We start from the raw sequence: 12110 nt of genomic DNA on the forward strand, positions 1-12110 counted from the left end.
TCCATAAGAGATTATAGGAGTCTTTGGCACATAGGTGAGCCTCCTATCCTCTGCCTTTCTAGCATTCGTTGCATGTTTTACACCAATGATGCACATCTCTTTGTAAACTAGGCCGCACAAACCTCGCTTGTAGAATCTTCCTACTAGTGATTCAAGTGCAAAGTGTCCTCCACAAACACCATCATGGCAGCATGAGATAATTTTGGTGATTTCTCTAGAGAGAGATACATGTCTAAGAATTTGATCCTTACACTTTCAATAGAGGTCATCGTTGATAAGGCGATATTTTGTTGCCTTGTGCACAAGCCACTGCTTGTGGCCCTTGGTAAATCTTTAGGACACTCTTCAATGTCCAAGAAACTCATGATGTCAGGCATAGCATTGCTACCTTGGAAGAGAGGCAGCTTCAACTTGATCGCACCCATTGGAACATCTTGTAGTTTTTCTCGAGCTAGAGCATGTGCTTCCTGATTTTTTTCTCGAGGCACATGATGTAATTGTAAATCTTGAAACTTCCCTAAAAGTTCCTTAACTTGGTGCAACAAGCTATGCTTTTTACAAGCCCAAGTTCCTTGTATTTGTTTTATTAAAAGCATGGCATCACCAAATATTTTTTAAGTGTTGAATACCTTGCATCACACACTACTCTAACCCAAGAGTTAAGGCTGTATATTCTGCCTCACTGCTGGAGTGAGAATCCAAGAGATGCCCAATGGAGAAAACGTTCTCCCCTTGCTCATTGAAGATGACAATGCCAACTGCAGCTTTGTCTATTGTCCTTTCGTAGGCTCCATCAAAGAAAAGAGAGTGAGCCCCTTCCAACTTCGGAATCTCCAACACAAGTATTAGTTCTTTATCTCTTGACGTGATTTTTAGCTTCTTTTCATAGTGAAAATGAGTGAGAATTTCTCCTAGACTAGCTCTTGTGGAGTTCTCTACTTGCATTGTGTAATCAAACTCTTGCAACCTAGTGAGCCACTTGGAAATCCTAGAAGAAACATCCATGTGCTGCATCACATAAAGAAACACCTCTTCCATTGTTACAATTATGAGTGGTGTAGAGAGTAAATAAGATCAAAACTTGGTGGTAGAAAACATTAATGCAAGCACCATGTGCTCCATTGATGTGTATCCCTTCTCTGACGAAGTCATTATCCGACTAGAAAAGTAGATAGGACACATGAAAGAAGTTTGAGGGTTCTTTTGCATTAATACAGCCCCAAGTGTATCATTTCCCACGCTAGTGATGGTGTCGACTAGCGTGCAGCCACGGTGAGAAGGGCACACGTGCAAAAAAAGAGAGAGAGAGAGAGAGAGAGAGAGAGAGAGAGAGAGAGAGAGAGAGAGAGAGAGAGGGAAAAAGACACGCTATACTTGATTGCATTACTTTGTTAAAAAGCTTACAATACAAATCAAAAGAAGCCATGAAAACTGGCTCTAAACTAACTGTCCTCTGCATGCTATAAGATGAGTTTCCCATGGGCAACCACAGGGCTTGAACCCAAGAAACCCCCCCCCCCCCCTCTCGCCCAAACCACTGACAATGGACTCAAGACTCAAGTTCAATCACCTAAAACTATGAGTAGAAGTCCCCCCTTGACAACAACATAGGTGTGTGTGTGCACTTCCCTCAAACAACAATCAGTGTGAGACAAACCAGAACTCAGAACCAAACATAAAATGTTGAAACAATCCTTGGTTTGATGATTGCTACGGCCACATATCGCACAAGGTCTAGTGCTGGTAGTAGGTCTGCTTGAAGTTGCAGTCCTGGTTGAATTTGTAGTCAAAGTGCAACCACGAGCTACATATGCAACCGGTACGAAAGAACTAATACGTGGTACTCGTTTCTCTTCTTCCTCCTGCAATGAATTAACAATACCATCCAAAGAAGGTAGTGGATCCTTCTCCTTTAAAATATTTAAAATTTGACTAAATTCTGTAGGTAGGCTATTCAGAAAAACGGCTATAAGATCTTCATTTGGGATAGGAGCTTCAACATAAATTAGCTGAGTGCGGATGCTTTTTAGTATGTTAGGTAAAGCTGCAATATTTTCATCATCCCACATAGAAACAAAATACAACTCCATTTTAAGGCTCATTTTGGAGTATTTGGCTTTAGGACCAAACACTTTCTCTAGTTCCATCCAAGCCGCGTTTTCAAATTGCATGTCATCCAAATAATGAATAAAATCATTTTCAAGAGATGTCATAATAATACCTACTGCTTGCTCATCCTTGTGTTGTTGCTTGGTAGATAACGCTCTGGTAACTGCAGCGGATGTGTCTGCTTCGTCAGTTGATAACGGCTTGACGACGCTTCACAGATTCTTGCGCATCAGATATCCCTTCACTTTGACTTGCCATGTATTCCCACTTGCTTAGAGCCAAAAGGATAAAATAAGGTGGACATTTGGTAAAATCGATGTGAAAAGCCTCCGTAGCGGAATCGGGTAGAGAAGAACAAACAGCGCAATGCAATTTTGCTTATGAGGAGCCTGTAGAGGCTGAATTGGCAAGAGTTGCAGTGTTGAAATATCGTCAGTATCTCAAGGCAACCATATTGATGCCTAGTTTGCTCATTTTGATGTAGGTCGACAGCCGGCTTCCCCCTCTGCAGCAAGCACTCCACGAAGCTTTTTGAGTTGAGTCGAGGCCGGGCACCTCGCTCTGATACCAGTTGATGGTGTCGACTAGGGTGGATGGTGGCGTGTAGCCATGGCGAGAAGGGTGCAGGTGCAGAAACGAGAGAGAGAGAGAGAGAGAGAGAGAGAGAGACACTATACTCGATTGCATTACTTTGTTAAAAAGCTTACAATATACATCAAAAGTAGCCATGCAATCTAGATCTAAACTAACTGTCCTTTGCATGCTATAAGATGAGTTTCCCATGGGCAACCACAGGGCTTGAACCCAACAACTAGGACTAGCATAAAATGGCTCGTCCCACTTTGGAGGTGCAATGGTGGGGTAGTGAGGCTAAGATTTGTTTTACCTCAGTGAACTGCTGCTCATTCTCTTCACTCCAAGTGAAGATCTCTTGATGGGTAACTTGTTGCAAAGGAAGAACCACTTGGGAGAGCAATTGAATGAACCTGCTCGAATACCTTACCTTTTGAAGGAATGAAACCAATTGTTTGGCTGTTGTGGCCGATAGTAAAGACACCAAAGCTTGAACTTTGCTTGGGTCAACTTCAACATCCTTGGTTGAGATTACATGGCCAAGAAGAGTGACCTTGCTTTCACCAATATGGCACTTTTCTACAATGAGTTGGCCACCCAAAGCCTGTAGCCTACTAAACCTTCATGGACTTTCTATAAATGAAGAAAGCGAGAGCTATAGATACAAAATTCATCAATAAAAAGACGAATTGATTTGAAAAAATGGTTGAAAAAACAAATGTCACATAGAGTTGAAAAGTGGTCGGAGCATTGATGAGACCAAAAGGCATAACTCTATAAGCAAAACATTCCCATGGTGTGATGAAGGTTGTCTTTTTAAAAAATTTCTTCAGTGAAACTAATTTGGAAGTAGCCTGAGTAACCATCACATATCATGTAACACTCATGTCCTACTACCTCATCATGAATTTCATCTTGGAAAGAAAGAGGAAAACGGTCCCTCGTTGTGGCTGCATTAAAGGGCTTGTAATAAACACAAACCCTCCATTTACCATTCATCTTTGGTGTGACTACCATTGGAGAAACCCACTCAGAGTCTTCAACAAGATAGATGAAACCGGCTTCTAATAGTTTCCTTACCTCCTTGAGCAAGGCCTCTTGGTGAATTACTCCTAGCTGCCTGAGCTTTTGCACTACAAGTTTACTTCCCTCTTTGAGCTTAATGTGATGTTGAACTACTGTGATGCCAATGATTTTATCATATTCATTAATGAACAATGTGGTAAAATTACTTAGCATCAAAACATAATCTTCACGCTCCTTCCCACACAACTCGCTAGAGACCATTCGATGTAGCTTACTTGCTTCTACCATAGGTTGTATACATGGTGGCTCCCCTTGTTTTGATAATGATGCATCAAGCTGCTCCATCCCCTTAGGGTCCTTGAGAATGACCCCCATCACCTCAATGCTACTGTCTCTTTCTTCAGTCATTGTCGAATCCTCCTCCAAAGTGGTTGAAGAGTCACTAAAAACTCATGTTCATAGGTTTCTAGATCCATGTTACATTGTCAACGTATCTTCATGTCGTAAATTATTGGCTTTCCTTTTGCATCCTTCATCTGGATTATGCCAGTGTCTTAGTCGTGCTTAGCCTTCATAGCCATAAGCTAAGGCCTCCCCAAAATGATAGGATAGCCCTCCCCTTTATGTGGCATGACAAAGATGTCCACATCCACCTCGGTGTTGAACACCTTTACCCTAACTGCATTCACAATGCCAGCACATTGAACTTTTACATTATTTGCCATCTTGGCTTGGCATGGTGCTAGCCTACTCACTTCTAAGCCCAAACTGTGCATCAGTTTTTCACTCATGAAGCATATTTGTGGCCCACCATTGATGTAGATATTGGAGATGTGTTGCCCTTTGATGTGATCATCCATCACGGTACTATATCCTCTAGATTACTCCCAGAGATAGCCCCAACTATCTTTGGATTTGGTTGCGTCGTGCTAACCATCTTTGTCCATTGTCTCCTCACCCTAGGTGCAAGGTGAAGTAATTGAGGCCAGGTGATCTTTGGGCCATGCATAGAGACATCTTGAGCCAAATCATATGGTTAGAACATTCACCCAAAGAGAAATGTAAAATGTCAATTTTACATTGTGACTTGGACAGCTTTTTGCTAGATTCCCCTTTATTTTCATCTTTTCTTCCTTTTGGGAAGATTCACCATGCCTAGCAAGCTTTACCACCATGGCGTTGTCAGGAGTTTTTTGGAGCAAGGGATTGCGCATATGTACATACACATGCATGGTGCATCAAATAAAGGATTGTCCATTTTCCAGAGCCAGGTGGTTACGTGGGGCCCACATGTGTACAAGTAGGACAAGATGTACATAGTGCATCGATTTTCACTATCACCAGTACTAGTGTGTTTTTTTTACAATAAGGAGGAGTTGGTAGCACGTAAAACTTCTCGAGAAAGCTATCCGCGGGCCGACGAAATGAGGTAAGCAAGTGCGTCAGATGGCATCTAGTGGCGTCAGGACGTCGAATGGGGTCAATACTTGCACGCGGAGAAGTACGGACACAACGTGGGTGTTTTCTTGTGATACTTATGCAGAAAAGTCATCATGAGGACCATAATTTGGGGCCACTTCACGTGGTGCGGGATGCATTATTGGAAAAAGCTGAGTGCCAGGTGTGCGGATGATGCAAAAAGGTGACAACTATGCACTGCGAGGTCAGTTTTTGGCATGTTCCGGGTCCGTTTGAGGTCATCTAAAAGGCCAAGGGTGCCCAAGTAATAAAGCTAAGTGTGGGAACTGAAAAAACTGAGAGAAGACTAGAAAAAACGTGGAGAAGAGAGGAGGAACAGCCGCAAGTGTGTTTTTGGTGTTTTTTGGAGCATTTTTTGGCCCTAAACTGCTCATCCAAGGTCGGATTTGAGCACTTTGACATTGTAGACTGGGGTTTTGGGCCGTTCCGGACGCGATGGCGCTGTCCATTTTGCCAAATTCCTCACTGTTTTTCTGCTATTTTGGCTGTGTAAGTTTCTCCTATGAGCGAAGCTTCTTCTCCAATTTGTGATTGTATCTGGTATATTTTACCCATTTTGTGTGAGCTATTTGCCCCTTGGTGTTGGCCCAAGCTCATTTGTATCTAATTATTAGAAGTTCTCCTCTTTTGAGCTGATTTTTTGGGTGTGTGTGTGTGTGTGTGTGTGTCTCTGCGTGGAGTGGGCAAGTGGATAGTCTCTCTCCTCCCATTCCATAGGTGTGTTCCCTGTCTCGGCCAGGTGGATTGTGTAAGCCGAGTGGTGCCCCATAGTGTGTGTGTGTGTATCTTCCCAAGAGTGTGTGTCGGGTCGTTATAGAGGCGTTCTGTGTGTTTCCATCCCGCTCACAACGTCTACCCCTTCTACCTTGGTCTTACCCTTCACAACTCCTTTTATGTGTTCCTTCACTTTTGCCTCTCCCTTATCATCAAGGCTGATAACACTGAGTGTGTATGTGCTAAAAATTGGATGTTTTTAGCTTGTGTGTGTGTAGGAGAGAGATAGAGCTTTTTGTTGGTCAAAGAGAGAGAGAGAGAGAGAGAGAGAGAGAGAGAGAGAGAGAGAGAGAGAGAGAGAGAGGAGACAAGGAGGCCCCTCCCTATGCTTTTGTAAAAGTGATGGTAGCCATGGTTGTACAAACCATTGAGTGCCCTTTTATTTAACTAATATAGTTATCAATGATTTGAAAGTGGAGCCCTATGAGAAGAAAATGAAGGAGGGGGGGAATGATTGACAATGGCTTCGCTAGTACTTGGGGATGAAGACTCCTTACCATGCAAGATTGCCTGCTTTAGGTGAAAGCTTTTACTAGAGACTTTATTTATTTTGATCATCGAGTGGTAATTCACACATAGTGCACTTGATAATTTTCGACAAAAGGGGGGGTTCCATAGACAAAGGTGGTCCGAGTTTCACATGCAGTTGGAATTGGAAGGTTGGCCAAGATGGAAGATCATGCAGAATATGCCAAATGAAGTGTGACACACGTGTGTAATAATTGGAAAGTGCTAAATGGGGCTCCTAAAGAGCTGTATGAGCAGATATAAACCAAAGTTTTCCTTTTTTAAAGATTTTCTAATCCCCTATAAAAGGGAGTTCTTGCAAATTTGTAAAGGCTTTTTTGCCACTTTTGGAAGCCATGGATGTCTTGTGGATTGAAGATTGTTGAGCGGTTTTGTCTATGTAGAGCTGAGAGGGCTACCGGGTTTTGTCTTGAGCTAGCCAAGGAGTGTGCCGACTTGGAGCATATGGTTGTATATGGTCATTTTGTGCATATAGAAGCCATTATTGCCGTGATTTTGGTGTCGGTTCCACCTTCTATTTTGTGCTTGTGTGTGTGGGTTTCTAGGCGTGTGTTGACAGGTGTGCCCCCCGCCCACCCCCCCAGGTGAAGTGTGCAAAGAGAGACTGAGAGAAATTGTGTGTGGAGAAGGCAATGAATTGAATTGTGCGGATTGATTGGGCTTGTTTGGTGTGTTGCATCGAGTGTGTGTATGAACTCTAGTGGATTGGGGCATGTGTATATCCAAGGCTATAGAGAGGTGTTTGTTTGTGTTCCAGGTGTGTTCCTCTTTCCATCTTCTGATGCCCCCACTCGGGAGCGCACTTATTCTCCAATTTGAAGATCAATGGTGATGTTGGATGCTGACAAGCAGTTGGTGGATGGTTGAGAAGTGTTCGTTGGTCAAGTTAAACGGTGGAGCAAAGTTTTGGCCCCATATTTACAGGTGTTGAAGACATGGAGGACTGGGTAGCGGATTTTGAGTTATGGATGTTGTTGTTGCGGATGCAAACTGATGAAGAAAAGTTGCAGATTGTGCCACTGTTGATGCACAAACATGGAAAGATTTGGTTCGACGGTTTGAAGAGCGGTGATTGAAGTTCATAGCAGGAGTTGTAGAGTCAGTTTTTGAAGCGGTTTGGAAAGGTGATTACTCTGGCGGAGACTGGTGCAAATTTGAGGTGGTACACTAGGATCTAAATAAAGAGGTTTCAGTTTTCTTTGAGTAGTTTGAAGCCAGTTGGAGGCAACTAGGGATTGCTATGTGTGTCAAAGGCAATCAGTATTCAAAGTTGTCAAAGTTTCTTGAGTGCTTGCATTCAAAGATCAAGGAAAAGGTCGAGTGCGGTACATATAGCTATGAAGATATGGTGTATTTGGCCAAAGTGAAGAGCAGGAAGGTCAAGGAGAAGCTAGAATTGGGCTTGCTAAAGCTTGCAGATTATATGCATGTTGTGGCGATGGTGTGTTCTATGGTTCAACCAAAGGTGGTGCCGGTTGAAGGTAAGATCGATGGTCAATTATGTTCCTTGGTGGTTTCTAGATTGTGAAGTGCATATGCCGGTGGTGGACAAGCTTGTCAACGAGGATAAGCCCCTTGTTAAAGAGAACCTGTGTGTAGTGGAGGTAGCTGAGGTCGAGTTTCAAGAGCAACATGAAGAGGTAAATCCTGTTCTTTTGAGGCAAGTGCATGATGAGATATTAGAGCGTAGTTAGGTTGTAGATGCCAAGTACATGGAAGTAGGTGAAGAAAGTATGCAAAGCCAAGAGGATGGTCATGTTTTTGTGGAGCAGCAAGAGGATGAAGATGCTGATACAGAGTGGACATATGGTGCTCAAGATGAAGATACAAGCTTGTTTTCTATGAGACGAGTGAGGAGGACAAAGCAGATGAGTCCACATCCTATGACAAGGAAACAAATTCGGAGGATCATGTGCTGGTAAGGGTCAAGCTACCTTGTGGTTTGTTTGATAACATGGTGATAGCCAATGTGAAAGAAGAGCAAGTTAATGTGCCAAAGCTTGTCAAAGAGGACATGTTGTCAAAGAGACATGCAATACTATGGTGGTGACCATGCTGATGGGAGTTATAGTGGTAAGTGCTATAACAGTCGAGTTGGTTTGTACTTTTGTAGAAAAGGGCAAGCTCTTGTCTCAAGCGGCTCTACAAAGTTACCAAGAAGATAATGATCAAGCAAAAACCCACGGGGTTGGGCATTTTTCTTGTGCTCATGATGTGTTAGATGCTACCAAAGGCATGAGCATCTGGAGTTGTTTACGGATTGCCATGTTGATGTTCTTTGGACCAGGTATGCTTTGAAAGCGAGTCTGATGGGGATTTGATGATTACAAGGTTGATATGGATGAAGGGATACAAGTGTTTGTTGATGGATCCTTGACGAGGATACAATTGAAGGATGTCCAAGCTACAAGTTTTTTGCCTAGAGGTGTAGTGCTTGAGTTGTGGGGCATGTCGGTTGTTTCAGATCATCAATCAAAGACCAAATGTGAGAGTTATGTCTAGTTGAAGTTTTGCAAGGACGCGGTTCTAAGCCGGATAGACTGCTCTAGAAAATGTGCCATCATTTGTTTTTTTTAACTCAACAGGGTTCTGCGGTGTAATATGCATCATATCGAGTTAGCAAGAAGTGATGGCACGTCATTCGGAGATCGGAGGGCAAAGTTATAACAACCAGAAGTTGGCAATTGGTGAAAATCGTAAGGAATCTTACAATATTTTGTAGTTTTGGTGTGCGTTGTTCGAAGCCGTATTGATGTCAAAATGTGGAGTAAGCGGGTGGAATTGAAGTTGGGGAGGTGAGCTTTCAGTGGGACTTTACAAATAAAAAACTAGAGCCATGAGCATCAAATGACAAAAGTCCAAAGCAGGGGAAAAAAAGGTTTGTTGGAATGTTTCTTTTGAGGAGGCTTGGAGGGTGTTACATGGGGGGCCGCCACGTGTCACTAAATAGTCCCATAGACAGAGCCTGGAGTGCCGAACGCAAGGTATTTATACTGTAGGGGGGCGCCATTTCAAGCAACGAGTTGGGAGAGAGAGGCCCTTGAGGTCTTTGTCTATGGTGTTGGCCCATCTGGGCGCTACCGTTGGGCGGTGTGTGTGAGCGAGATGACGGCGCTGGTGGCCATGCCATGCGTGGTGTTGGTGCTATCGACGGTGCTGCATACCAGCATGTGAATACGGTGTTACGTGGTGTAGATTGTGACTGGGGTTCCATGTGACCCTTACAGACGCCCAATTCTTTTTATGAGGGTATGCTCCCGCCGTGGGGATGTCACGGCGCCGTGACAACACCCTGGGGCCCAAGAGGTGGTTCATGCATTGTGCAAGGAGAGGGAGAAAGAGCCCTAGTGGAGGCTCACATACAATTTGTTGGAAGGTTGGCCAAGATGACAAAGCATGCAAAATATGCCAAATGAAGTGTGACACGTGTGTAATAATTGGAAAGTGCTAAATGGGCTCCTAGAGGGCGTACAAGCAAATATAAACCAAAATTTTCCTTTTTGAAAGCTTTTGTAATCCCCTATAAAAGGGAGTTCTCGCAAATTTGTAAAGTCTTTTTTGGCATTGTTGCTTGTGGTCGTTGTTGTGCGGGGAAGCCATGGAGGTCTTGTGGATTGAAGGTTGTTGAGCCGTTGTTGTCTATCCGGAGCCGAGAGGGCTACTAAGTTTTGTCTTGAGCTCGCCGAAGAGTGTGCCATCTTGGAGCATATGGTTGTATATGATCGTTTTGTGCATATAGAATCCATCATTGCCGTGATTTTGGTGTCGGTTCTCCCTTTCCCCTTCTCTTCTCTGCTTGTGTATGTGTGCGCGTTTCTGGGTGTGTGTGTTGGCAAGTGTGCCCCCCCCCTCCCGGCGCCCCGAGGTCGGGCGTGCAAAGAGAAATTGAGAGAGGTTGTGTGTGGTGAAGGCAGTGAATCGAATTGTACGGATTGATTGAGCTTGCTTGTTGTGTCGCATTGAGTGTGTGCGTACGTTGGTTTGCCTGTGAGATTGTGCGAATTTGAAGGTGAACTCTTGTTGATTAGGGTGCTCTGTATATCCTGGGCTATAGAGAGGCGTTTGTTTGTGTTCTGGGTGTGTTCCCCTTTCCTCCTTTCCAACATGTCTCTCTATGTATATTACTTTCACATTGCACAACTAATTGCAATGTATGTAGGCATCAATGCTATTGCAATTATGCCCTACTTTGTGAGGTAAATAGAGACTGCCGTTTTAATAATGGTAAGACCGTCCTCAATGTCAATACACAAATGTATGCGACACCTACCAAGGTATCTCTCATCACTTGTGATGCACCACATATAGCTAGTCAAGCACAAGCAACCAAAGAATCGTGATCAAACAAGAACAACGACAAAAATCAACAAAAACATGGTGATAGCCTCGACAAATAACAAGAAAAACTTGACGACATGTGTTTTGAGGGGAAATCCTACAAATTACCAACACAACCCTTGTGTAGGAGAGGCTTGGGTTTGCCTACCTACTTTTGTGTGTGGGGAAGATTTGTGTGCCTACACCCTATGTGTCAAGGTGAGGCAAATTTATACTCCTTCATCCTTGTTTGTGTTTGAGAGGAGGTAATTTGTGTGAGTGCTATACCCTTTTGTGTTATGTGCAACAATACCCACAAGGGGGGTGGTTGTTGGGGTGTGGGCATTGTAGCATGGCACACTCATGGGAAAACCCCCTTTTTCAAAAGGCATTTGAACATGCATGTGTGTGCCATTGATAAAGGCAAGAAGTGTGTCTCAACAAGACGTGTGTAATTGAACACTAAGTTTATAAATCAACAGGGTTTTGTACTTCACCATTTTCTTGCTCATTGTATTGTCTTCGAGCAATAGATTTTGGTAGTACAATTTCAAAGTAATCAAATACAAGTCTTCTTTACTTCAAATTTCGTGCTTGGCTTGGTTTGTTGTTTTTGTGTTTTGAGGTTCTATTGGTGTCGAGAAATTGCGTCTTGAATATATGGTTGATGCTGGTTATGCCACCCAATTTTTTTAATGCAACAACTGTTAATATATGTGTTGATACTTATGGTATCTGCCTAGTCGATATAAGTCTCAGTATCATAGCCGATATATGCATTGGTGTCACAGTCAATGCATATAGCCACTATCATATTTAATTTATGCATACACTGACTTTGATAGTGACACACATAAAGATGGTTGGATGCCGTTTCTTTTATCGATGCTCTTACCGATGCCGCATGATTAAAAATATCCGTTCCATGGCATCGATATAACCATCAATGCCTTGAAGGCTCCCTTGCAGTAAAAAAACTACTATTTGGGATCATCGATTTGGAGCCACCTACATTCAAGTGCTCAACCTCTAATTGCTTACATAGATATGCAAACATGCTATATAGATGTTCTTCAATGTGGAAAGTTTTTACGATGCATCTTGCATAGCCTTACATGAGAAAATGTTAAATGATAGAACATCTCATAGATAATGCAATTATTGCATGGTTTGCACATCTCTACCACCCATTCTATTGTCAAATTGTGCTTTATCCTTTGTCTCTCTTCGGTACCTCTCTCATTATATCATAAACGTGGGGTTATCATGGTGAGGATTGTAGTATTGTACAAGGCTATCCTCTA

This window comes from Adiantum capillus-veneris, chromosome 11 (assembly GCF_014529385.1).
Source record: "Adiantum capillus-veneris isolate H3 chromosome 11, ASM1452938v2, whole genome shotgun sequence".
Classification (NCBI taxonomy): Eukaryota; Viridiplantae; Streptophyta; class Polypodiopsida; order Polypodiales; family Pteridaceae; genus Adiantum; species Adiantum capillus-veneris.